Source organism: Schistocerca piceifrons, chromosome 1, assembly GCF_021461385.2.
Source record: "Schistocerca piceifrons isolate TAMUIC-IGC-003096 chromosome 1, iqSchPice1.1, whole genome shotgun sequence".
NCBI classification, from domain to species: Eukaryota; Metazoa; Arthropoda; class Insecta; order Orthoptera; family Acrididae; genus Schistocerca; species Schistocerca piceifrons.
Window position 1 is genome coordinate 205237119 of NC_060138.1, and position 26175 is coordinate 205263293.

General features: G+C 41.1%; 1 protein-coding gene across 1 annotated transcript in view; it reads right to left on the minus strand.

Annotated features, from left to right (window-relative positions):
- LOC124715572 overlaps window positions 1-20354 on the minus strand; it is a 397577-nt gene extending 377223 nt beyond the window's left edge. The window contains exon 1 of the mRNA XM_047243106.1: window positions 20298-20354. The gene's annotated coding sequence lies outside the window, so the exon portion shown is untranslated. The remainder of the gene's footprint in view (window positions 1-20297) is intronic.
- Window positions 20355-26175: the final 5821 nt, after the last annotated feature.

Consider the following 26175-nt stretch of genomic DNA (forward strand, 5'->3'; position numbering starts at 1 on the left):
TACCCTCCTGAACCCACCGATTCCATATTCTGCAATCAGTCATTGGATCTCGACCAACGCGAGCAGCAATGTCGCGATACGATAAACCGCAATGGCGATAGGCTACAATCCTACCTCTATCAAAGTCGGAAACGTGGTGGTACGCATATCTCCTCCTTACACGAGGTTCAAATGGTTCAAATGGTTCTGAGCACTATGCGACTTAACTTCTGAGGTCATCAGTCGCCTAGAACTTAGAACTAATTAAACCTAACTAACCTAAGGACATCACACACATCCATGCCCGAGGCAGGATTAGAACCTCCGACCGTAGCGGTCACGCGGTTCCAGACTGAAGCGTCTTAACCGCACGGCCACACCGGCCGGCGCCCTTATACGAGGCATCACAACAACGTTTCACCAGGCAACGCCGGTCAACTGCTGTTTGTGTATGAGAAATCGGTTGGGAACTTTCCTCATGTCAGCACGTTGTAGATGTCGCTACCGGCGCCAACCTTGTGTGAATGCTCTGAAAAGCTAATCATTTGCATATCACAGCATCTTCTTCCTGTCGGTTAAATTTCGCGTCTGTAGCACATCATCTTCGTGGTGCAGCAATTTTAATGGCCAGTAGTGTGTATAAAAATGTAAATTAGTTTCAGTTTATTCAACATGTAAACGTCACTACAGATATTTAGATTGAGGTTATTAACACGATCGATATGCCTGCCATCACTGACGATGATGTGGCGCAGACGAATAGCGAAATTCCGGATGACCCGCTGAAGTGTCGGAATACTGATGCTGTCGATGGCCTTCTGAATGGCTGTTTTGAGCTCACGATTGGTTTTGGGGTTATTGCTGAACACCTTGTCTTTAAATATAGCCCCACAAAAAAGGGTCGCATGTGTTCAGGCCCGGAGGATAGGGCGGCCAGTCGATTCCCATGCCAGTGTCCTCTGGGAACCCCAGAGGCAGAATGCGGTTCCCAAAGCGCTCCTCCAGGACATCAAACACTGTCCTGCTTCAATGGTGTCGAGCTCCGTCTTTCATGAACGAAATCTCGTCGAAACCAGGGTCACTTTGGATAATGGGGATGAAATCATGTTCCAAAACTTTGACGTGCCGTTCGGTAGTCAACGTGACATAAGGAATATCGCACCGATTATTCCGTGACTGGACACTGTACACCACAGTCACCTGTTGAGGGTGAAGAGACTTCTAGATCGCGGAATGCGGATTCTCCGTCCCCCAAATGCGCCAATTTTCCTTATTGACGAAATCATCCAAATGAAAATGGGCTTCGTCTCCAAACCAAACCATATGGCACGTACTAATTCCCATCTTGCCCCTTCAGCCAACCGTACAGTATGAACGTCCTAACGCAAACCGTTCAGAAGTCACGACGATTTTACTTCATATACTTCAATAATTGTCACCCTGTATTGACTTTTGATGTAAGTACAGTTTCCCGCTCAAACATAAAAAAATCTACATAATCACTGTTATTATTTTGCACCTAGTAGAACATTTTTCGTAATGGCGAAAGACAAGAGTTTCCTGTTATTATTGATAAAAGCGAAAATTGTGTGTGAGTAACAGAAACATTGTTTATGTAAGTTCGATGAAGTTCTGAAGCGATTTGATATATAGTCGTCTTCGTCGTGTTTTTATCTTCTCGTCGGGGAAATTTATTTTTCTTGTGCTATATCTGCATAGCTTCCTTTATTTTCATTACAAATGCCTGTGTTCCACGTTACAAATTTACAATTTTCGAACAAAACCTGAATTAAACATTGAAAATTTCAATTTTGCTAATTGCTATTTGTTTTTAAGCAACAGACATGAGGATAATAATGTAGAAGAAAAACGTCCCTTAGGTTACCCGACCCTTTATAAATGGTTCAAATGGCTCTGAGCACTATGGGACTTAACTTCTGATATCATCAGTCCCCTAGAACTTAGAACTACTTAAACCTGACTAACCTAAGGACATCATACACATCCATGCCCGAGGCAGGACTCGAACGTGCGACCGTAGCGGTCACGCGGTTCCAGACTGAAGCGCCTACAACCACTCGGCTACTACGGCCGGCTGATAACAGATCTTCAAGTACCTCTGGGAAAAGAAAGTAATAACAAATAGATCATAGAACTTAATAAATCTTTAGAAAGACACACACAAAAGCAGAAGAATCAGCACAAAAAGATATTTTTCAGAAGGGAAATGTTAAACTTAGGATTCCTGGGCAAAAGTAGTAAGAGAACTGTGTAAAGAGGTCTGAAAAAAAGGAAAAAAAGTGACATAGTGAACAGATGAGAGAATGTTGGAGGAAAAGAAAAGAGCAAATAACAAGGATCTCAAAATGTAGCGTGGTATCTACTCGGGATTACGGATTGAAGAAAAGTTTCCGTGACCCAGCGGTAAGTGCCATCTCTGATTTGTTAACGTGAATAATCCAAGCAACGCTGTGGATTGCAGTCCATGTTAAGCTGTAGTTCTCGTACAACAGTATGGGTTAGTTTATTCAAAGGTCAGAGGAAGAAAAGGTTATACAATCTACATTAGCACCATACCCAGTAAACCACTGTGGCGTTCAAGACAACAGACGGTTTCGTATGGTTGTAAGAAAATAATAATAATAATAATAATAATAATTCCCGTGGAGGCCCGGGAAAAGAATAGGGTTCCGGTATGTTCTGCCAGTCGTAAAAGGCGACGAAAACAACAAATACTAATAGGGCTAACCCCCCTTTTAATGTGATTAGTTGGTTCAGGACAGAACTAAAGAAGCCTCGGACAAGCGCCGTCATGGTCGGGGACGACGCTTGAACCCTATGCCCGCCCACAATGGTAACGACACTGCTAGCCAACTGGAAAATGATTCAAATCCAAATAGAGGTGTTTTGCAGGATATGCTTCCTGCAACCACCCTAGAAGGAAAACAAAGACAGAGGATGAGATGGTCAGATGAAGTTAATCGACACCTCATGTTCTGTTATTACCAAGCAACAAACCTAGGAACCAACAGAACTGGATACAGATCACAAGTATACACAACATTTATTACCAGATACCCAGAATTAAAATTTTTAACAGAACAACGACTAGCTGATCAGATTCGTGTAATAATCAAAAATAACAGGATACCCCAGTCAGAATTAGAAAACATCAAACAACAAGTACAACAAATACTGGAACAAAATAATGTGCAATCAGAAGAAGAAGAAAATACAGTAATGGACTCAAACATCCCAGAGCAAACAAACAAAGAACAACACGCATCAATTAAACAGTCAGAGGAAAACGAAATCTTAAGACAGCCACCAGAACAAGCTCAAATAGAACACGAAGTGACACACATGTTAGATATAGAAGAAAAATTTCAGCTGACATATATAGAATACAAAGACACAAATGCAGACATTAGACCATTCTTGCATAGACCGCCAAATAACCCACAAGTCGAAACAACAATAAAAACTATCAACAAAATCATACACAACAAAATAAATGAAAACACAACTATGGAAGAGTTACAACTACTGGTTTATATAGGAGCACTCACTACACTAAATATACACACTAGGCAGAGATCAGAACCAACCAACACACAGAAGAAACCCATAAAACCAGCATGGCAACACAGGCTACAGATCAGAATAGAAAAACTGAGAAAAGACATCGAACAGCTAACACAATTTATAAGAAATGAAATGTCAGAAAAAAAAAAAACGAAAAAGGTTAGGTAAAATCTCACAACAAGAAGTGATAGAGCAATTAGATGAAAAGAAGCAGAAATTACAAGCATTGGCCAAACGACTTAGAAGATACAAAAAAAGTGAAAATAGAAGGAAACAAAACCAAACATTCAACCCAAACCAAAAGAAATTTTACCTGACAATAGATACCACACACATTAAAATAAACACTCCACCAAACATAACAGACATGGAACACTTCTGGAGCAACATATGGTCAAACCCGGTACAACATAACAGGCATGCACGGTGGATACAAGCAGAAACAGATACATACAAGATGATACCACAAATGCCTGAAGTGATAATTTTGCAACATGAAGTCACCCAAGCAATTAATTCTACTCACAATTGGAAAGCCCCTGGAAAAGATAAAATAGCAAATTTCTGGCTAAAGAAATTCACCTCAACACATCCACATCTAACTAAATTATTTAACAATTGCCTTGCAGACCCATACACATTCCCTGATACACCTACACATGGAATAACTTATCTGAAACCTAAAGATCAAGCAGACACAGCAAACCCAGCCAAATATCGCCCCATAACATGCCTACCAACAATATACAAAATATTAACTTCAGTCATTACACAGAAATTAATGACACATACAGCACAGAACAAAATTATAAATGAAGAACAAAAAGGCTGTTGCAAAGGAGCACGAGGATGTAAAGAGCAACATAATAGATGCAGAGGTGACATATCAAGCTAAAACTAAACAAAGGTCGCTACACTATGCATACACTGATTACCAAAAAGCTTTTGATAGTGTACTACAAATATTGGAAATATACAAAGTAGATCCTAAATTGATTCAGTTCCTAAACATAGTAATGAAAAATTGGAAAACCACACTTAATATCCAAACAAATTCAAATAATATCACATCACAGCCATTACAGATTAAGCGTGGAATATACCAAGGAGACTCATTAAGTCGTTTCTGGTTCTGCCTTGCTCTGAACCCACTATCCAACATGCTAAATAATACAAATTATGGATACAATATTACTGGAACATACCCACACAAAATCACACATCTGCTATACATGGATGATCTAAAACTACTGGCAGCAACAAATCAACAACTCAACCAATTACTAAAGATAACAGAAGTATTCAGCGATGATATAAACATGGCTTTTGGAACAGACAAATGTAAGAAAAATAGCATAGTCAAGGGAAAACACATTAAACAAGAAGATTACAAATTGGATAACCACAGCGACTGCATAGAAGCGATGGAAAAAACAGATGCCTATAAATATCTAGGATACAGACAAAAAATAGGAATAGATAATACAAATATTAAAGAAGAACTAAAAGAAAAATATAGACGAAGATTAACAAAAATACTGAAAACAGAATTGACAGCAAGAAACAAGACAAAAGCTATAAATACTTATGCTATACCAATATTGACCTACTCATTTGGAGTAGTGAAATGGAGTAACACAGACCTAGAAGCACTCAATACACTTACACGATCACAATGCCACAAATATAGAACACATCACATACATTCAGCAACTGAAAGATTCACATTAAGCAGAAAGGAAGGAGGAAGGGGATTTATCGACATAAAAAAACCTACATTATGGACAGGTAGACAATTTAAGAAAATTCTTTATAGAACGAGCAGAAATTAGCAAAATACACAAAGCAATCAGTCATATAAATACATCGGCTACACCACTGCAATTTCATAACCACTTCTACAACCCTTTAGATCACATAACATCAACAGATACGAAGAAAGTAAATTGGAAAAAGAAAACACTACATGGCAAGCACCCGTATCATCTAACACAGCCACACATCGATCAAGACGCATCCAACACATGGCTAAGAAAAGGCAATATATACAGTGAAACGGAAGGATTCATGATTGCAATACAGGATCAAACAATAAACACCAGATATTACAGCAAACATATTATTAAAGATCCCAATACCACAACAGATAAATGCAGACTTTGCAAACAACAAATAGAAACAGTAGATCACATCACAAGCGGATGTACAATACTAACAAATACAGAATACCCCAGAAGACATGACAATGTAGCAAAAATAATACATCAACAGCTTGCCTTACAACATAAACTTATAAAACAACATGTTCCCACATACAAGTATGCACCACAAAATGTACTGGAGAATGATGAATACAAATTATACTGGAACAGAACCATTATAACAGATAAAACAACACCACATAACAAACCTGACATCATACTCACCAATAAAAAGAAGAAATTAACACAACTAATCGAAATATCCATACCCAATACAACAAATATACAAAAGAAAACAGGAGAAAAAATTGAAAAATACATCCAACTGGCTGAGGAAGTCAAGGACATGTGGCATCAGGATAAAGTTGACATTATACCAATTATACTATCAACTACAGGAGTCATACCACACAATATCCACCAGTACATCAATGCAATACAGCTACATCCAAACTTATATATACAACTACAGAAATCTGTAATTATGACACTTGTTCAATTACCCGAAAGTTCCCAAATGCAATGTAACATATACCGTACAGTTAAAAGGAAGTCACGCTTGATCAAGGTCCGCGTCACCCTCCATTTTTAACCAGACATAACGTCTGAGACAAGAAAGAAATAATAATAATGCTTCGTCATATTGAAATGCAGGGAGTCCTGTTGTTCTACTATTGAGATATATAACTCGTATGCTGAGTGCCAATGGCAAGAAAATTTATTACTGCGAAGCTATGATAACACACGATTTAATTCTATCCATATTCGTTTCAAAGGGCTTGTCTGTCTGATTACACGACTGAATGACAGAAATTGCAGTGACAAAGAATCACCTTTTTTATAGCGAAAGCTTTAGGCCAGTGGTCGGCAAACCGCGTCCCACATACCACGTGCGATTCTTTGGTCCACTGACTGTGGCTCTTCCATAAGATACTGGCGCGCTCGTACAGTGCGACTGAAACTTCGTGGTCCATGCGCAGAAGTGGGTTTTCGACCTGAGAGAGTCGATTTTAAAGAAATGGCGTTAGATGGGGTTGTAGGTGAAATTTACATTTTCTCTCGCAACTCAGGCCGTGTATACTGGCTACCACCTGTACCGATTTTGTTGCTTGTGACAGTGTCTTGGAAAGTGGGGATGAATAATGCTTGGAGTCAGAGACGTGCTAAAGTTCATACTTGAAGCAGTGCAAAGAAATTGCAGTTGAAACTGTTTCTCGAGAAGTATGCAAGCAGCGTGCTATCCGTCGAAAGAAGACTATAGAGTTTGCTTTTCTTTTTGTCTTCGGGTCTAGGTATTCATGTGCGCAATCCTTTTCTAGCATGAACCTTGTCAATAGTAAACGGAAAAGTAATGTTATTGCTGAGAACCTGGAATCGTGTCTAAAAAGACATACAGATGTGACTTATTGAAAGTATCCAAGAAGATGACATGGTCGACATTAGTGTTTGTCTTTGTCATGATTTAATTTTACGGATAAATTACAGTTTAATTTTATCAATAAAAAATGTGGTTACGATGTATGACATCGAGTTTTATACAACATACCTATAGTTTAACTAACACTTAAAACATAAGAGTTTATTTCGTTGATAAAATAAGGAATGTTGTAGAATGAAAGAAGATGTAGTGTCGAGTGTCGAGAACGGAATGTTGAGATGGTGTGGATATATAGAGACGATGGACAAAGGAAGATAGAAGAATAAAAGTAACGAAGATGAGAGTGGATGGGAGAAAGTAGGAAGGGGTCGACCTCAGTGAACACACCACAGTCAGATTGAGAATGATTTTAGCAAATGTCAGCATAGAAGTATGTTAATGAAGTTAAGAAAAATGCACCTAAGTATATATTTCAAGTTTAAAAAAAATTCAGTCTTTGTAATGTTGATATTTGGCTACGTTGGTTCAAATGGCTCTGAGCACTATGGGACTCAACTGCTGAGGTCATTAGTCCCCTAGAATTTAGAACTAGTTAAACCTAACTAACCTAAGGACATCACAAACATCCATGCCCGAGGCAGGATGCGAACCTGCGACCGTAGCGGTCTTGCGGTTCCAGACTGCAGCGCCTTTAACCGCACGGCCACTTCGGCCGGCAGGCTACGTTGGCTAATGAGTTAGCTGACCAGTGCATTAGGCGAAGCCTATCTTCCACGGTCAACACCCATTGCTACACTACATTAAAGTTCGTCAACTGATTTTTCCCTTGTTCTTCAGCTAATTTTAGATTATACAATTTTATTCGTTGTAGTCTTTCAGTGCTCTGTCAAATTCTTATCGCAGTATCGTGTCTCCCATCTGATCTTCACTGACGGCCTCTTCCATTTCTATAATATTTCCCTCAAGTACATCTCCCTTGCATAGTCACCCTTCCACCTTTCAGCTTTCCCTTCTTTGCTTAGAACTGGGTTACGCCCAGGGATGGTTACTCCCAGGGATTTTACAGTAGTTACTACTTCCAGTGATTTGCCGCCAATGGCGCAATGGAACAGTACTGGATTTCTGCGCCTGTCGTTCTTTAAACAATACTACAACCTGGTGCAACGGAATATTGTGAGAAATTGCTACAGGAAACATAAATGCACTTCCTGGCATATAATAACTGTGTGGCACATTGCTGCGTCCGAAACGTTATTTATGCTTTTCACAGCAACGTCCTACCATCACACTTTAATTTAATTTCTGAGAACATCTCTTATGACCAGTGTTATTATATCAAAACATCTTTAAGAGATAGTATACCTTCCAGTTGTCTGACAGTAGTTATTTCCTTGAAGCCGGTGTGAGTGTGAACTATACGTTTTCAGTATTACGAAAGTCTTGTATTACTGCGTGTGTCTATCGAAACATAAGAACACTAATAATAATACTTTTCAAATCGTTGATGTCATATTTCTGATACATTTTCTATCGCTCGGCATGCTGTATTGAGAGATATGTCTCATCTCACCCTTTGATTCTGAACTACGATCTGGGACCGGACATTGTTCAGTGAATGGCTACGTGCAAAAGTGTGGCTGAAATGCGTGGTTCCTCATTATTTCAGCTATGGTTTCCCACTGCAGACAACTCCGGAGCCGATTAATGGACTTCATCGTTACCGTTGTGCAGGTTGAAAACAATAAAATTATTATTAGGTAAGCATGGGTAAAAAGTTACAATAATGATGGAGGAGTAAGATAAAATGTTTCAGAAAATTGCCTTTCGAACGCAAGTAAACGTAGGTAACAGAATTATACAAGAAACTACTTCATACAGCACCAAAAACGTACATTACGACACCGTGGGATATAAAGCTTAGGAATAAAAGAAACACAATAGTAACAGGAACGAGTATCAAATGTACTGTGTATGTTTCAACAAAGGACAAAAATCGAGCAACAGTTACTGAATATAAGCTAAACAATACCTATGACGATGCTGCAAAAGTTGATATAATTTTTGCCAATACTTCAGAAGACCTAAGACAGGCGGTAAAATGAAGAAGGCATACCAGTCCGCAAGTCTTCGGCACATCTATCACAATTAGTAGTATATTTAAAGATTATTCATGAGTTGGTACTATTCTGTATCTAAATTACTCTCCAAAGTTTTTGGAAGATAATAAATGTGTACTGTGTTGGAAACGTTATCTTCGCTTTTTGATTGTAACGCTCTACCATTCTGAAAGTAACTTCCATCACATTTTCATTTAATTTTTCTGATGGAGTGACCCATTAACGCGGAACTGTTTCTAACCTTTATCTTAGAGTCCTAGACGGATGATGATGGCGGATGATTCTGAGCACGGTATTTTTAAATTTTAGCTATGTCTACAGTTATATAGTGTTAAGAGATCGTATAATTATAAGTTATTTTCTTCTTTGAGGAGGCTGATCAGTGTTCCACGGAAAAAAGTGTCTCGAAAGAAGCCGAGGAAAGCCGCGTGGGCCCACGTGGAAGTGACAAAGGCTTCACGGTGGAGAAAGTGACAGCCACGCCAAGAAACAAAGAGCTTACGTAACGAGATTAATGTTACAATCTTGTTGCAGTGAGCAGCTGGCAAAACTTGAACTGTCTACGAAGATTCTAGGAACTGTGTTATACCTTTAACTGAAAAGTGATGGAAGTTGCTAGAACTACTGATGTGCGTCAGTAGCAGTACTGATATTACGACGGCCTGCTGAAAAGTAATGCCTCCGAATTTTTTATTCTCTTCTCAATACTGGCTGAGGTATCACATGTCATGCATATTACTCGGCTGACTTTCCCGTGCGCTCGCTGACGTTTGCCACTAGAGAGCTCCGAATTGTAGTATGTAACTTGGCGGTGTATAAAGCAACTATGTCATTCTGTGAGAAAGTATAAGTACGAATTCGAAGAGTTCGTCCTTCAGCGTGAGGATGGGAGACCAACATGAGTGCTGCGATTCTGTCGTTGCGTGAGAAACTAAAAGTACGAATTCAAAGAGTTCCTCGACACATGGAGCACCATCGCCTTCAACATGATAATGCCTGACCAGCACGAGCGCTGCGACGGCCAGCCGCAACAATCCAAAAGCCCTGGTTTCACTGTCATCTATCATCTGCATACAGTTGGCCCCATCCGATTTTCATCTGTTTCCAAACCTTAAAGAATACCTTCGAGGATTTCACTTTGGTAGTGATGAAACGGTGTAAACAAATGCTAGGTTATGGCTCTGTTAACAAAGCGAACATTCTAGTGACGTATCAACAAACGTCTCCCGTTGCAAGAAATGTATTCGTTCGCAGGGTGACTATTGAGAAATAAATGTGTACGAGAGGCAATGCTTTATAAAAACGTGACTTCTTGAGGACACATTACGTCGTAGTGACGTCGTTTCAGTGACATACAAGTGACGTACAACGCTGTTTCCATTGGTTGCGTGACAGGAGTACGTAGTTAAAATTATACAATCTCTAAAAACAAAAAAAAAGAGATACAATTTTTAAATATAAATTTTTAAAATAAATTTTTAATTTAATTTTTAATTTTTAAAATAAATTTTTAAGTATAAATTAGACGCAGAATATGGACACGACTACCAACATTTAATATTTACAAGAAAACGGTTTTTTGGTAAGTAATTGACTAAAACCAGTGACAAATGGCCACTCGTTACAGGCCAACGATGTTTAGACGCCCACGCATAATGATCAGGACAGTAGGTTACACAGAAGGGTGTTGACTATCGTACTTCCCGAAAGGAAGGACGGAAAATAATTCTAGCACAATATGTACTCTCTGTCACAGTCCATAAAATGTCTTCGGAGTACAAAAGTAGACTTAATGGTAAGAAATTCCAACAGCAGCACATAAATGTTTCCAATCGATACTGCCTCGAAAAATCGTAAATTGGACCATTCCAAGTGAAATGAAAAACATCTTTAAGAACACAATGAAAATGGTGATAACTTATAAATACAGCTCTTTTACACTAACACATCTGTGTGGACAGAAAAGAATAAATTAGCTTCGTTTAATTGAAACTTGAAATCGTTAGAAACGTTGACTCTTTCCTATTGCTTCACACTTTTTCTGTCAGATAACCGGAGTTTTATCTCTGGTGATGTATACGTATGCCACAAAACGTCAAATTTCTCCCTCTCCTGGATATGATATGGTTAGATAATCATCGTCCAAATTTCGTATGCCCCTTCATAAAAGTCAAAATGAGATATTTCGTAAGTCAGAGTACAAGGGCGTGTATCTCCAACAAGACAGTCTCGAATAAAATAGTGTGTCGCTCATACCGACCTCCTGGTTGATTATTACTAGCTTATTTTTAAGTAGAAGTTCAAGCGAACTATGAGTAGTTAAGTTTTTGCGGGCTCTTGCATGACATACTGCTACAGATAGCCTAGTAACTCAGTCTGTTGCGGTGTATGCTTCCTAATAGCAAGGTGGACGTTTCTAGTCCCTATTGAACAGAGCATGTTTTTCAGGCATTTACCGAGCATTTTACTTCCACCAATGTCGTACATATATGACACATACTAAGAAGTACTGCTGTCCACATTAAAGTTGCAAATAGCTTAGTGTCCAGGTTTTCAGGTTTGAGTAAGACATAATCCTACCACTTTCACTCGACCCATATCTTTATTTTTCATGTAAAACGCAGGTAGACAATTATTTAATCTGAATACTTCCGGTAATGACAGAGTTTTGTTTCATGGTTGCAATAAAGTACCCAATAGCTGAGAAGTTTCTCTGAGGCGCAAGCTATGTAATAACAAATTTACGCTAGCGCTTAAAAAGACTAATTTAGAAAGCAGATGGTAAACGGCATTTTCATCTATGATGTTTATCTTGCCTACTTCAGTTTCCTTATAACATCTATTCCAACATCCCAATTCCACCCACAAAGACTTCTGGAGCACACTACGGACATTGGCTGATCCTTCGTAAAAGAGAAGTTGAAGTTGACATCTATAGGTGGAGTTATTCCACAGGAGTGGATAAATTCACAGATCCGAATGTTTTGGTTTGGTCCTGTCATCCTTATCAACAATATAAACTCAGCTCTCACTCTGAAGAAAGGGTGTAATCTGTGGAACAGTATATAGGATATACTGTCGAAAGTCTCAAGGAACAAAATAGGCTTCTGATGAAAGTAAGGTGTGAAGTTCTTGCACTGTCCCTCATGTCTGCATACTAATGCTATAACATGATCTACCTACCGCTGTGTACCATAGGGCATTCCGCTCTTACTCTGCTTGGATTCAATAATATCTGACAAAACCAATTTGTTGTATTTGTTTGACATTGCGTCAATCGTTGGAGGCGATTTGACGCAATATCACTATGTGACTTTCATGTTATGCAAAGTATGTACATATAATAGTGTTATAAGGTGCGTTCAAATGTTGCAGTAGTGTACACAACGCTTACATGAAATCGTATATGCATGAGCCACCTTCACTGAAGATGTTTGTTTTTGTAACTTTCAGATCCGATGATGACGTAGATCTGTCGGAACCGTTAGTAGTAATAAAAAGAATTACTAGCGATCTTGGCAAACTTCAGTCTTAAAGAACAATAAAATAATTTTGTACCGTCCTGTAAACAATCGTTGGAGAGAAAATATTGATGTGCTTTAGGTGGTTGGGGCCATCAGTGTAATAAGGAACGATGGTGTCAGCGGCCTGATATTAGACTAGAGAACGTTCATTGGGTCGGCCCGATGGGAACTTTGCGGCCCGTCTCGCCTACTTCCTATGAACTGGGTTCACTCGAGGACGTATGACAGGTAACGGTGCTCCTTCGACATGACGTGTTTCGTAATTAATGGCACTGATTTGCATCTGACTGAGCTGTTACAACCAAGAGAGATTGTGGAATTATATAAGAATTTTATGTAAAAGTTCCAACAGGTATCACAACAGTTTGTCATTTGGTTAACGAATCACGCTAACGAATAATTTCTTACTAGTGTTTTCTAAAATGAGGCCGGCCGCTGTGGCCGAGCGGTTCTATGCGCTTCAGTCCGGAACCGCACTGCTGCTGCGGTCGCAGGTTCGAATCCTGCCTCGGACATGGATGTGTGCGATGTCCTTAGGTTAGTTAGGTTTAAGTAGTTCTAAGTCTAGGGGACTGATGACCTCAGATGTTAAGTCCCATAGTGCTTAGAGCCATTTGAACCATTTTCTTTTTTCTAAAATGATAAAGGCACTGTTCATACATCCATGCCTGTACACTTATTTTTTACTGCTACGGTTAACTAAACATTATGATAATTTCTTTACAAAAATATACGAATATAATATTATACTAGCAACAAAAAAGAATGAACTGTTTGGTACACCCTACCAAATAACGAAGGCGGTTATGGCATGTAGTCTTCTAAACTTAGAATCCACAAGACTAGCTCTGACCGGAGGACATATTTCTTCCCAGACTGCGTCCAAGCTCCTTATTAACTCAATTCACGATGAGTACTTCCTTATCCTGTTTCCATTCCACAATATAGACCCCAAATTTTCTACTCGACCGTTTACTCATTGTTGATCAGTTGTTTATAACTGACAGGATGCACCCTAAAGCAGTCATTATTGGTTTTTACGTGCTCTATATTTGGGACCATTATTTACTGGAGTGAAAACCTCCTTTCAATTCCAAGTTTCTGTACACTTCCTAATAAATTATTTCAAAAAATCTTTATTTTAATAGTCTGTATTTAGAATTTTAACAATAACGGCTAGTTCTTCAATGTATGCGTGGATACATAGGCCCAAAACATGACACTTTCTCCTCTACGTTTCATTGTGTGCACAATTTCTTCGGTTTCCCTTCGTTCTTGTGTTTCTGTCAACCAATTGGCGCTAGTCAGAACCAAATATAGTGTATTTGATTTCCCAGCGAAGTGCTAATTTTTCCAAAGTTTACTCCATTTTTTTATGCAGATATGGGAGAGTTCTAACTGGAGTTCCCCGTTTCTCTCGCTCCTGGCTTCTTTCTCGATGTGTTACTCTAATATCCAGCATCGTCTATTCTTTCTAATGGTCTTTTCGTGACATCTCACAAACATTCTTCAGAAGCTTTTCCGCACTTCTCCTTGTGACGTAGCGGGCATTCCTCGCTGTAAGAGTCTTCAGTGGTCTCGCACGAGCCTCGTCGTCGATCGATATTTCTTAAAGTTCTTTGGAATGGCTGGTACTCCATTGCAGTGTGAGGTAACTGCAGTTTGCTTCCAATGTCTGTGTTGCCACAATCAATGTTAAATGTTTAGTTATTTCATGTCCGATTTCATGCCTAGAAGACTACAGGTGACAATGGACGCAAATGGCCACTATTCGAAACGTTGGACTACAGAAAAACAGGAAAATTCATGCAGGTCGAACACTTTTTTTGTATGCATATTTTGTTTCCTCTTCGTCATTTCATTTCGCATTGAAAATAATTTAATTAGGATTGCTACTTACAGCTTACACTAGTTCGTTCTTTTAAAGAAATTATTTGAATTTTAAGTTCAAATTAAGAAAAATAAAAGTGGAGAAGCATGTGTGTATCAATGCCTTTCGACCACTGCAGCTCCAAATCACAATAAGAGGTTGTTTAACTGCAGTAACCTGATGTTCTTTGCAGTTAGAGTTAATTACAAATACAAATAACTGCGCAAACAAACTAACAATTGAACAACGCAATTTAGATGATATTGCGGTGCCTGGAGATAACTTGTTTTCTTTGAGAACTCTAACAATAAACCACAGAATAATGTACAATATGAAAACTATTGTTGGCATCACGCGTAAGAAAGAGGAACTAGCAATCTGACAGCACATTTAACCGATAATTTGTGGCACGAGAATCGCTTATTCCTAGTATTAGATTTTTTGATGTTTCTTATTATTCACTAAGCGGTTCTGCCTCTTTGGCCATTATCGGTTGACATCATACGGATGCTGTACATGTGACGTCCTTCACGATGACGCAGAATTCTGTCATAGTTTTACAAGTATTTCCTTTTTTGTCTCTCTATTAAAATAATTCTCATTTATGATTGTGTTAGACATCTAGACAATTACAACAATGAAATTAGCTTTTTTTATGTAACACTGCATGTTGTATTTAACTTCATTTAAAGTCAGTTTAACAGTTTTAAATCTCATAATTTTTGCTTCAGCTAAAGCTCTGTCTATCTCATATTGTTTTATTTGGAATTATGAAGGCAAGCTTTCGGTTCATGATTGCCTAAGAAAACGGAAACTGGTTAGTGAATAAATAAAAGTTGTTTCAAAACATCATGAAAGTATTTATTTTTTTCAGTTATTGTCATAATCTGCCATGTAACAATAACTCAAGCTATTCTACATGTTCTTGAAATTGAAATAGCGCTGCACATTTAATAGATTGCATCTTAAATTGAAAATAATCAGGTTGTAGATGTATTATTTCCAAAAACACATGAGAATCCTATTAAAACCTAAAAAAAACTATGAATTATAACAATTTTTCATGCGTGAATGTATGCTGTCTACATTGAAATTTAGAATTTTCCTTATTTTCTTATATCATATGTACACGCATTACAGGCTTCCCACTAACTGTGAAACAAGTATGTAAACATGTGCAAATCAGACACGTATTCCAGTTCCACATTTTGAAAACAATCATCACTGCAAAGTAAGCTAACTGATGAAAATTTCCAAGGATTAGAGTTTTTATTAGAATGAAATTATGGGCGCAAACCTATTCATACAGTCTGTTCAATTCAGATAGAGGTAATTTTGGTTTGTATACAGTTTCCAGAAACTGTCACACACGAAACATATGCCTACTGATTCTGTCACAATAAATGGATCTTCGGCTCTTTCTGTAAATGAGGATGCAGCATATCTTATATTAAAAAATCCCAGGAAATTTTAGAACATACATTTGAATGTAATGACTATTGGGAATACTTCGGCTTCTAAAGTGTTCAGAACCAACCAAAATGACACGGACGACGACCTTGGCCGGCCATTCATTCAGTTCTTATTTTGTGGGAGAATGACCTTTTATTTTAAGATGACATGTAAATGTATTCGATTCAGGTAACGAGGTCACTGATCGGAGGTGTGTACCCATAGATGATGGTATGCAATGAAAATTGTGGAATATAAAATATCCTGAGGAACTTCCGCATTTCTGATAAAGACAGTAAATGGGAAACATACTAGGTTTTAAAATTATCTGCGTAAATGTGCTGCACCTCTGAGCAGCACTTACAGACTTATTTCATGACTGCAGTTATTTAAGCAATAACATTAGTATTAATACGAATGCGTTCCATATGTTAAGCGTTCTCAACTATTTTAACCCAGGGAAACAACGGCATTGTAATACAGATATTTCTAACAGCGTAAAACTGCTAGTGTACTTAGCTGACAACCTAAAAAATCTACTATGTGTGATGAAAATGATCGTGTAATTAGAGGGACATGTTGTATAATCAGCTGGTGAAGAAAGTCCGTTTTACATGACAGAATTATTGATATGCTACCACATAGAGAACAGTGCTGCTGATAGAATCCATGTGTCTCTTCCTCAAGCAATCCAACGAAATTGCTTCAGTTTTGTATTACTGTGGCAGAGAAGTAACAAACATGAATCTGGCCCATGACGGAAACAAAAAAAATGTTCATCAGATAGTTATCTACAAAATATTTCTTTTATCGTCGAAAATTTAGGAGAATAATGTGTTACTAGGAAAGACAGATTCATGTATTAGTTTTCAATAGCCTACAGTAGATTGATGAAGTAATATACGAACTTAAACTTCTAAAAAGTTTTGGATAAAACTGTTCATACAAACTTGCTTAAACCATTACGCTGCTGGCGTTCTTTGGTTTGTACCCTTTTCTTTTACCCTATCCCATTACTCAAAAGCAATACCTTATGTGAGGTATTTACGCGGAGATCATACCATTCCATATCACGTACCAACAACAATTCTCTACATTCTCCTTTTGCATTGTTTTACCTGCATTAAAAAATCACTGTCAGTTATTACCCTTAAATGAGAACAGAGTAAATGGTTGGGTGTAGAATCTCTGTAATTGTTGTTTAAATCTAAACGCGGACTCTTAATCTTAGGGACATGAGACTCATAATGGATTTTGGCTACCACTGCTATGGAATTTTGAAGAGAAAATAGCTTTTTTATGTCTGAATGTTGTGGTAATGGTTTTCTGTTGTGCCCTAAAATAAGTAGCACACATGCGACAGAGTTCATGTTGTTACATATGATGTAAGCGCTATTTAATGCCGTCTTTTATTAATTTGCTCAGGAAATTCGGGTAGTTTAAGTAAGTTTTTAGCTAGTAATTAACTTTTCTTTTAACGGAACTGGCAGGTATGAGAGACAGTATTTTTCATTTCTTCCTCTTCAGGGAATTTTATGTTATGTTTTCTGTTTCACAAGTGTTTTCTATGAAAGTGTACGTTTGTGAATAGCGAGTTCACTGCATTTAATTGTAAGTACAAGTATCGCTCGTCGACGATCTCTTTCTTTTCAGTTACTTATTTACGATATATGAGCTTCAGGTAGAAAATCAGTTACGTTTGATTACTGATCAAGAGACGTAAATCGATGTACATAGGGCAAGTATTAATATTAACAACAAAGAATCGTTTAACGCTTAGAGCTGAATATTTCATTATGTTAAGTAAGACAAGGGTAATGATTTTACCGTTACATCTCATAATTTTTATGCAAAATGGCTGCCTTTCACTTTCATCCTGTCACACAGTACTTAAGGAGCAGCACTTATGTTGTTTTATCCTCGGTTAAATCAAAATAAGTGTGTGCTCGGGTTAGAAAGAACTGTCACAGTGTTCTTTATGCAGTATACCTGACTCTGGTTCTCCATTCTACAATGTTAGTAGAGCGACATGGCGAAGTGCTTGAGAAAATAGAGTCGTATTCTGAACAGTGGAATAAAATTCCGACCAGGTCAACATGGAATAGATTTTCCGCTGTCGTTCTAAATTAAGGCAGACACTAGGCGATTCCATTAACAACATGGCGCCGGCAGCTTACGTGTTTTCCTTATGCCAGGCAGGAAGCTAAGGAAGAAGCAAAAAAATGAGGGAAATAGGATGTAAAGCGTCGAAACACATAGCTTAGTGCTTGGAGAGTGAGTGGCAGAAACATGTTGTAATGAATGAGTTTCTTCTGACAGAATATATGGCCGAGTGGACGGTGCTGATGACCTTTCTTGGTGAATAAGATATGCAGAATTTTCCAACATAACAGGGAACGTTCGAGATGTTCGTGGGTACGGTAGACCTTAAGTCACAATTCAGTCCCAAACTTACGAGTTACACCATGTGTCAATCTTTCTCCAACTACCCCTATCCGACTAAATCCTGTGACCAGAGATGAAGATGGTAATCGCTTATCAAACAGATTGTCAGTTGAGGATATTGACGCATATGATGGACTTCATCTGCACTACAAGCCAGCCACCCCCTTTGTTTCTTGATAATGATGCAGACCTCAAATCTTGAAAACCAATGCTACTGCATCCACCTTAATACGTTGTCAACGAGGACAGTCCTGAAAGTCTTCGCTGACGAATAATACCTTGTGTATAGTTCGAGGTCTTGTAGAGAACGAGCAAAATGTGCAGCAGACCTCGAAACATCCAAGGTACACATGTACTATCATTTGTGATGGTACACGTATCTTAAAGCCAGGTTTCAAGTGAGAAGGATTTGACGAATAACGACCTTGACACTCACTGTAGGCTAACTCATTTGTTCTTGATAAAATTACCGTGATGTACCGTGATTTTCCGAAAATCCAGGCACCTTTATTAATAGCCTCTCATAGAAGACGATACCGGAACCCTTACTTGATCAAGAGCGGATGTAAAATTTGACAGATTTGCAGAGATGTTTCAAATATGAGGTAGATTTCGATATAGACATAAAGTCTGTTAGGTAAGATCGTAGTCGAGTTAATCAATAGAAAAATACGTTTGACAACAAACAAAAACATATAGATACGTTACATACGCGCATAAGAAAACTGCAGTTACATTTAATAATACGTCCAGTCACCCACAGCGTCACTAATTGCATGGCAACTCCGAGGTATGCTTCAAACCAAAGTTTTCCACGTATTCATGTGGAAGGGAGTTCCAGACGCGTCGAATTCAGGTTGACAGCTGTTCAAAGTGAATTTTGATAGCGCTTGACGCAACGTTAAGAATTATTTTTCCGAAAAAGGGATAATAATAATTTTTTCCACTTTTGGAGTCACTTTACCGACTGAGCCACTTTGTTCAAAGTCATCCGCGTTTTTAACCAATTTACATGTCGCTGTCCACTTTTGTATAAATGACATTGATTTCCCTGCATATTTAGACGCCGTAGTCTCGAGTCTTTGTGGTGGCTGCATAGAAACACAGCCTCAAAACGCGACGCGTAAGCTGCATTGATGTCTCTTCTTCTGTATCTCAGTCAAGAATTCAAAGGAAACTGATGCTTATGGGCGTTGCATGAAGGACAAAGGTTCTCTCTATTGGGCTGTGAAAGAAATCTTTTAGCATCTGTATGTAACGCCGACCACGTTCTTACTTAACAGACTGTGTGTGTCCTATCATCTGCGAGCTACGCCACGTGAAAGCTGCGCTGTCTGGTGGCGCAGATGGCTTCAGTCCTGTTACCAGGAGGGAGGAATCCAATGAATGTTGAGCACGATCCTCGTGTGGGCCACCCCTGTCGTCTCTCCTCAGTAATATTAACGTCAGCCTTCACGAACACAAACTCCGCCGACGTCCTTTCACTGCTTTCGACCAAGACGATGCCGGGGTCCAGAGAGTACCTGTGTTTTTAGAGAATTGCGGAGAATGAGGCAGAGCTCTAAATCGCAGGTCACGTGGGTTCTGCCTTCCTTTGCCACGTGTCTGGAGCCCCAAATTCGTCTGCGTGTCGTTACCATTGCGGGGGGTGGTTACGGAGGCCGTCGGGTCGCGTGCGGTGTTAGTGGGGGGCGCGGGGGTGCTCCCTGGTGGTGGTTAGTAGCGGCTGGGGCCGGGACACAGTACCTGCGGAGCTCGGTGGGCGGCGGGGCGGCGCTGGTGTCGCGTGCAGGGCGCCGGTGCCCGTCCGCGGCAGACTGCCTCCTCCCGCGGCAGCGGCGCGTCGCGTCGCGGCCGGCGCCCCACCACGCTGCTAGCATTTACTGACCTACCGCTCGCCTCCCCCACCTCCCGCCGAGCCGCCGGCCAAGACTTCATCGGCCGAGTCGCGTGCCGCCCGCGCGCCGGCTTGACACCTCGTCACCACGCGACGGACGCCGGCCTCCGCTTTTTACGTGGCTCGGCGCGCAACGGTCGGACTCGCTCGGACTGGCCGAGCCTCGGTGACGTACGCTTCTCCCAGAGGCTTGTGCGCAACATCTATCTTAAGCCACACACACCGTCACTGTAATCTTTCAAATTCGCTGCGTCCTTAACCCTTTAACAGCTAGTGACCAATGCACCGAAGGAAAAATGATCATTATACAGTAATGAAATTTCGGGAATACATTGTCTAGGCAACAAATTTAAGTGACTAATGCAGCAAGATCACAGGTTAATGTAAGCGCGACATAAGTCATTGCAAATGTCAAATGATCGAATTACACTACTGACCATTAAAATTGCTACACCAAGAAGAAATGCAGATGATAAACGGGTATTCATTGGACAAATATATTATACTAGAACTCACATGCCATTACATTTTCACGCAGTTTGGGTGCATAGATCCTGAGAAATCAGCACCCACCGCAATAACGGCCTTGATAGGCCTGGGCATTGAGTCAAACAGAGCTTGGATGGCGTGTACAGGTACAGCTGCCCATGCACTTCAACACAATACCACAGTTCATCAGGTGTAGTGACTGGCGTACTGTGACGAGCCAGTTATTCGGCCGCCATTGGCCAAATGTTTTCAAGTGCTGGGAGATCTGGAGAATGTGCTGGCCAGGGCAGCAGTCGAACATTTTCTGTATCCAGAAAGGCCCGTACAGGACCTGCAACAAGCGGTCGTGCATTATCCTGCTGAAATGTAGGGTTTCGCTGGGGTCGAATGAAGGGTAGAGCCACGGGTCGTAACACATCTGACATGTAACGTCTACTGTTCAAAGTGCCGTCAATGGGAACAAGAGGTGTTTCAAATGGTTCAAATGGCTCTGAGCACTATGGGACTTAACATCTTAGGTCATCAGTCGCCTAGAACGTAGAACAACTTAAACATAACTAACCTAAGGACATCACACACATCCATGTCCGAGGCAGGATTCGAACCTGCGACCGTAGCAGTTCCGCGGTTCCGGACTGCAGTGCCTAGAACCGCACGACCACCGCGGCCGGCAACAAGAGGTGACCGAGACGTGTAACAAATGCCACCCTATACCATCACGCCGGGTGATACGCCAGTATGGCGATGACGAATACATGCTTCCAATGTGCGTTCACCGTGATGTCGCCAAACACTGATGCCACCATCATGATGCTGTAAAAAGAAGCTGGATTCATCCGCAAAAATGACGTTTTGCCATACGTGCACCCAGGTTCGTCGTTTAGTACACCATCGCAGGCGCTCCTGTCTGTGATGCAGCGTCAAGGGTAACCACAGCCATGGTTCAAATGGCTCTGAGCACAATGCGACTTAACATCTTAGGTCATCAGTCCCCTAGAACTGACAACTACTTAAACCTAACTAACCTAAGGACATCACACACATCCACGCCCGAGGCAGGATTCTAACCTGCGACCGTAGCAGTCCCGCGGTTCCCGACTGCAGCGCCTAGAACCGCACGGCCACCGCGGCCGGCACCGCAGCCATGGTCTCAGAGCTGATAGTCCATGCTGCTGCAAACGTCGTCGAACTGTTCGTGCAGATGGTTGTTGTCTTGCAAACGTCCCCACCTGTTGACTCAGGGATCCAGACGTGGTTGCACGATCCGTTACAGCCATGCGGATAAGATGCCTGTCATCTCGACTGCTAGTGATACGAGGCCGTTGGGATCCAGCACCGTGTTCCGTATTACCCTCCTGAACCCACCGATTCCACTGGATCTCGACCAACGCGAGCAGCAATGTCGCGATACGATAAACCGCAATCGCGATAGGCCACAGTCCGATCTTTATCAAAGTCGGAAACGTGATGGTACGCATTTCTCCTCCTTACACGAGGCATCAGAACAACGTTTCAACAGGCAACGCCGGTTAACTGCTGTTTGTGTATGAGAAATCGGTTGGAAACTTTCCTCATGTCAGCACGTTGTAGGTGTCGCCACCGACGCCAACCTTGTGTGAACGCTCTGAAAAGCTAATCATTTGCATATCACGGCATCTTCTTCCTGTCGGTGAAATTTCGCGTCTGTAGCACGTCATCTTCGTGGTGTAGCAATTTTAATGGCCAGGAGTGTATTAACCGGTGTAACCACCACAACGTTGAATGCAAGCATGCAAATGTGTAGGCAATGTGTTGTATAGATGCCGAATGTCATATTGTGGACTAGATTTTATTTTATTTTGGCGTATGGCATTTAAGTACATTGCAGTATTGGATCACGTTATTCTACATTACATAAAATTACATATATTCACGGACAAACATCTATTCCTTGTATATATTCGATGGATTTTTGTGATGCCACCAGGAATTCTTCAAAGTCCCCACTGAACGCTCTAGCACTGCATTCTTCACTGATGTGTTGGATGGTCTGCTTGGGCGCACTGCAGTCACATGCTGGCGAAGACAGCAGTCCCCATTTGAAGAGTGAGTCAGCACATCTACAATGCCCGGTTCTTAGTCGGTTCAGAGTTGACCTGATCTTGCGGGGCTGATCAAACCCAAGAACGGCCTTGGTAAGGTATTAGGTGCCAAGTTGTTGGGGCATTCTGGAGCCATTCTCTTCTCCAAGAGAGACCCAGTGAGGCTGTCGAGAGCAAGAGGAGGATGTGTTGAACGAAGCCTTTTGGTACTCAAATCAGGTATATCGATGTGTACCGGTAGTTCAGGGTTTGCTTCGATCTTGTTGTATTCCCTGACCAAGACGGCTTCTCGTCGTATTTTTGGGGGTGGTATATGACTCAGGACAGGTAGCCATATGTTAGGGGTAGTCCTAACGGTTCCTGAAATAATGCGCACGGTTTTGTTAAGTTCGACATCGATTTGGTTCACATTACTGCTGTTTAGCCATACCGGTGCACAGTACTCCGCCGCAGAGTGTACCAGGCTCAGTGCAGACATCCTCAGAGTTGTTGCAGTTGATCCTCAGGTGGTTCCGCAGAGTTTATGGATGAGGTTGTTTCTTGTCCTCACCTTGGCAGCTGCTTTTGCAGGGTGTGATTTAAATGACAAGGTTTTGTCTAACGTGACACCTAGGTACCTTGGCTCCTTGTTGGACTAGAGTTTTATGTTTATTGCACTTTGCAAAACAGTGACGGTTAATGCTGTTTGTGGATGACGCTCGAGATGTCGTCCGATGATATATGGGGACAGATCTGGTGGTCGAGCCTGCCAAGACAACAATTCGCCACCCAGCAGAGAATGAAGGGTTACAAGAGCGGGACGTTGGCGAGCGTTATCCTGTTGGAAAAGACCCTCTGGAATGATGTACGAGAGTGTCAGCGCAAAAGGTCGAATCGCCAGAGTGAAGTACAATTTTGCGGTTAGGGCGCGTAGAATAATCACGAGACCGCTCCTGCTGTCATACGAAATCGCACGCCAAACTATGACTTGTCGTGGAAGTCCAGCGTGCCTAGCACGCAGATAGGGTGGTTGCAGTCCCACAACTGACCTTCTTGTAACCAAACACACGGCCACCACTGGTACCGAAGCAAGGCAGAACTAGCTTTCATCAGAATCACAACCCTGCCATCCAGTGGGCTCTCGCTTGACACCACTGAAGTCGCAAACGGCTATCGTTTAGGGTCAGTGGAATGCACGATAAAGGGCGTACGGCTCAAAGCTGTCTTTGAAGTAACCGATTTGTTACAGTTCGTTATGTCACTGTGGTGCCAACTGCTGCTCAAATTGCTGCTGCAGATGCAGTACGAAGCTCCAAGACCATACGCCGAACATGATGGTCGTCTCTGTCGGTAGTGCCACGCGTCCGTCTAAAGAACGCTCTTCTTGCGACCGTAAATTCTCGAGACCACCGCCGCCAGCTACCACGTACCGCGGCTATATTCTTGCCAAGCTTCTCTGCAATATCGCAGAAGGAACATCCGGTTTCTCGTAGCCCTATTACACGACCTCGTTCAAACTCAGTGAGGGGTTGATAATGGCGTGTTTGTCGTCTTAAAGGCATTCTTGACGAACATCTACACACAACGTCCAATCTCAAAGATAACTAACGTTCACGCTACAGAATGTATTTGAAGCAAACCTGATTTGTATCCTCATAGTGGCGCCACTAGCGCCACACTTCTGCGACTGCACGAAATTTGAATAGACATCATCTTGAAGATGTAGAAACACGCCCATAAACTTTCGTTTACGTCGCACAACTTCTTCTCGTTGTTGCTACTTTTTCCCGTCAGTGTGTATCTACATCCACATTTATACTTCGCAAGGCACCCAACGGTGTGTGGCGGAGGGCACTTTACGTGCCACTGTCATTACCTCCCTTTCCTGTTCCAGTCGCGTATGGTTCGCGGGAAGAACGACTGTCAGAAAGCTTCCGTGCGTGCTCGAATCTCTCTAATTTTACATTCGTGATCTCCTCGGGAGGTATAAGTAGGGGGAAGCAATATATTGGATACCTCATCCAGAAACGCACCCTCTCGAAACCTGGACAGCAAGCTACACCGCGATGCAGAGCGCCTCTCTTGCAGAGTCTGCCACTTGGGTTTGCTGAACATCGCCGTAACGCTGTCACGCTTACCAAATAACCCTGTGACGAAACGTGCCACTCTTCTTTGGATCTTCTCTATCTCCCCTGTCAACCTGACCTGGTACGGATCCCACACTGATGAGCAATACTCAAGTATAGGTCGAACGAGTGTTTTGTAAGCCACCTCCTTTGTTGATGCACTACATCTCAACCTGGCACCCGCCTTACCAACAATTAATTTCATATGATCATTCCACTTCAAATCGTTCCGTACGCATACTCCCAGATATTTTAGAGAAGTAACTGCTACCAGTGTTTGTTCCGCTATCATATAATCATATAATAAGGGATCCTTCTTTCTATGTGTTCGCAATACATTACATTTGTCTATGTTAAGGGTCAGTTGCCACTCCCTGCACCAAGTGCCTATCCGCTGCAACTACGCAGCCGACTGTTGTGGCACAGCACGATGATTACCGTACAAGGCCGACGTACTGAAGGTCGCAGGTTCGGATTCATGTAAGGTACCGAATTTTTCATTTCTAAATCTAATGAAAAGTGCTGGACTATTTTTGTTCAGTTAATTAGTTTAAATGTATTTTTTTGTTTCTTATACTTCGAGCCGTCATTTTCACCACCGTTTGGAATCTGCCTATGTTGCCTATAATCTGCAGTCAAGTGTCAACCTGAACTACTCATAGGATGCTAACGCGGCAGCTTATGTAGCCAGTGTGGGCATATTTTCAGGTAACCAATGATAGCGAGAAATTACAGTTCCCTTTTAGTGCTTAACCCGAATGTTTTCTGTCTTGAGTTTGCTTGTGGGGGTTAGTTTTAATCGCCGTGAACAAAGCGATCGCAATTTTAGTTCTGTCGCAGACTGCTGATCGCCGTTTTCTCGGACGCACTGCACATCTCGAGGTTGCGATTAGCTCGGGAGTTTAAATTCGGGGTTACGAAACGCGTCGTCTGCCGCAACTTAGTCCTGATCGCTTAAAATCAGCTATCGATAGAGCGTCTCGCATCTCCAACACACCTCGCGGCGGTCACTTAATGTTGTTACGCGATACACATTTGTAAAGTAGCCAGCA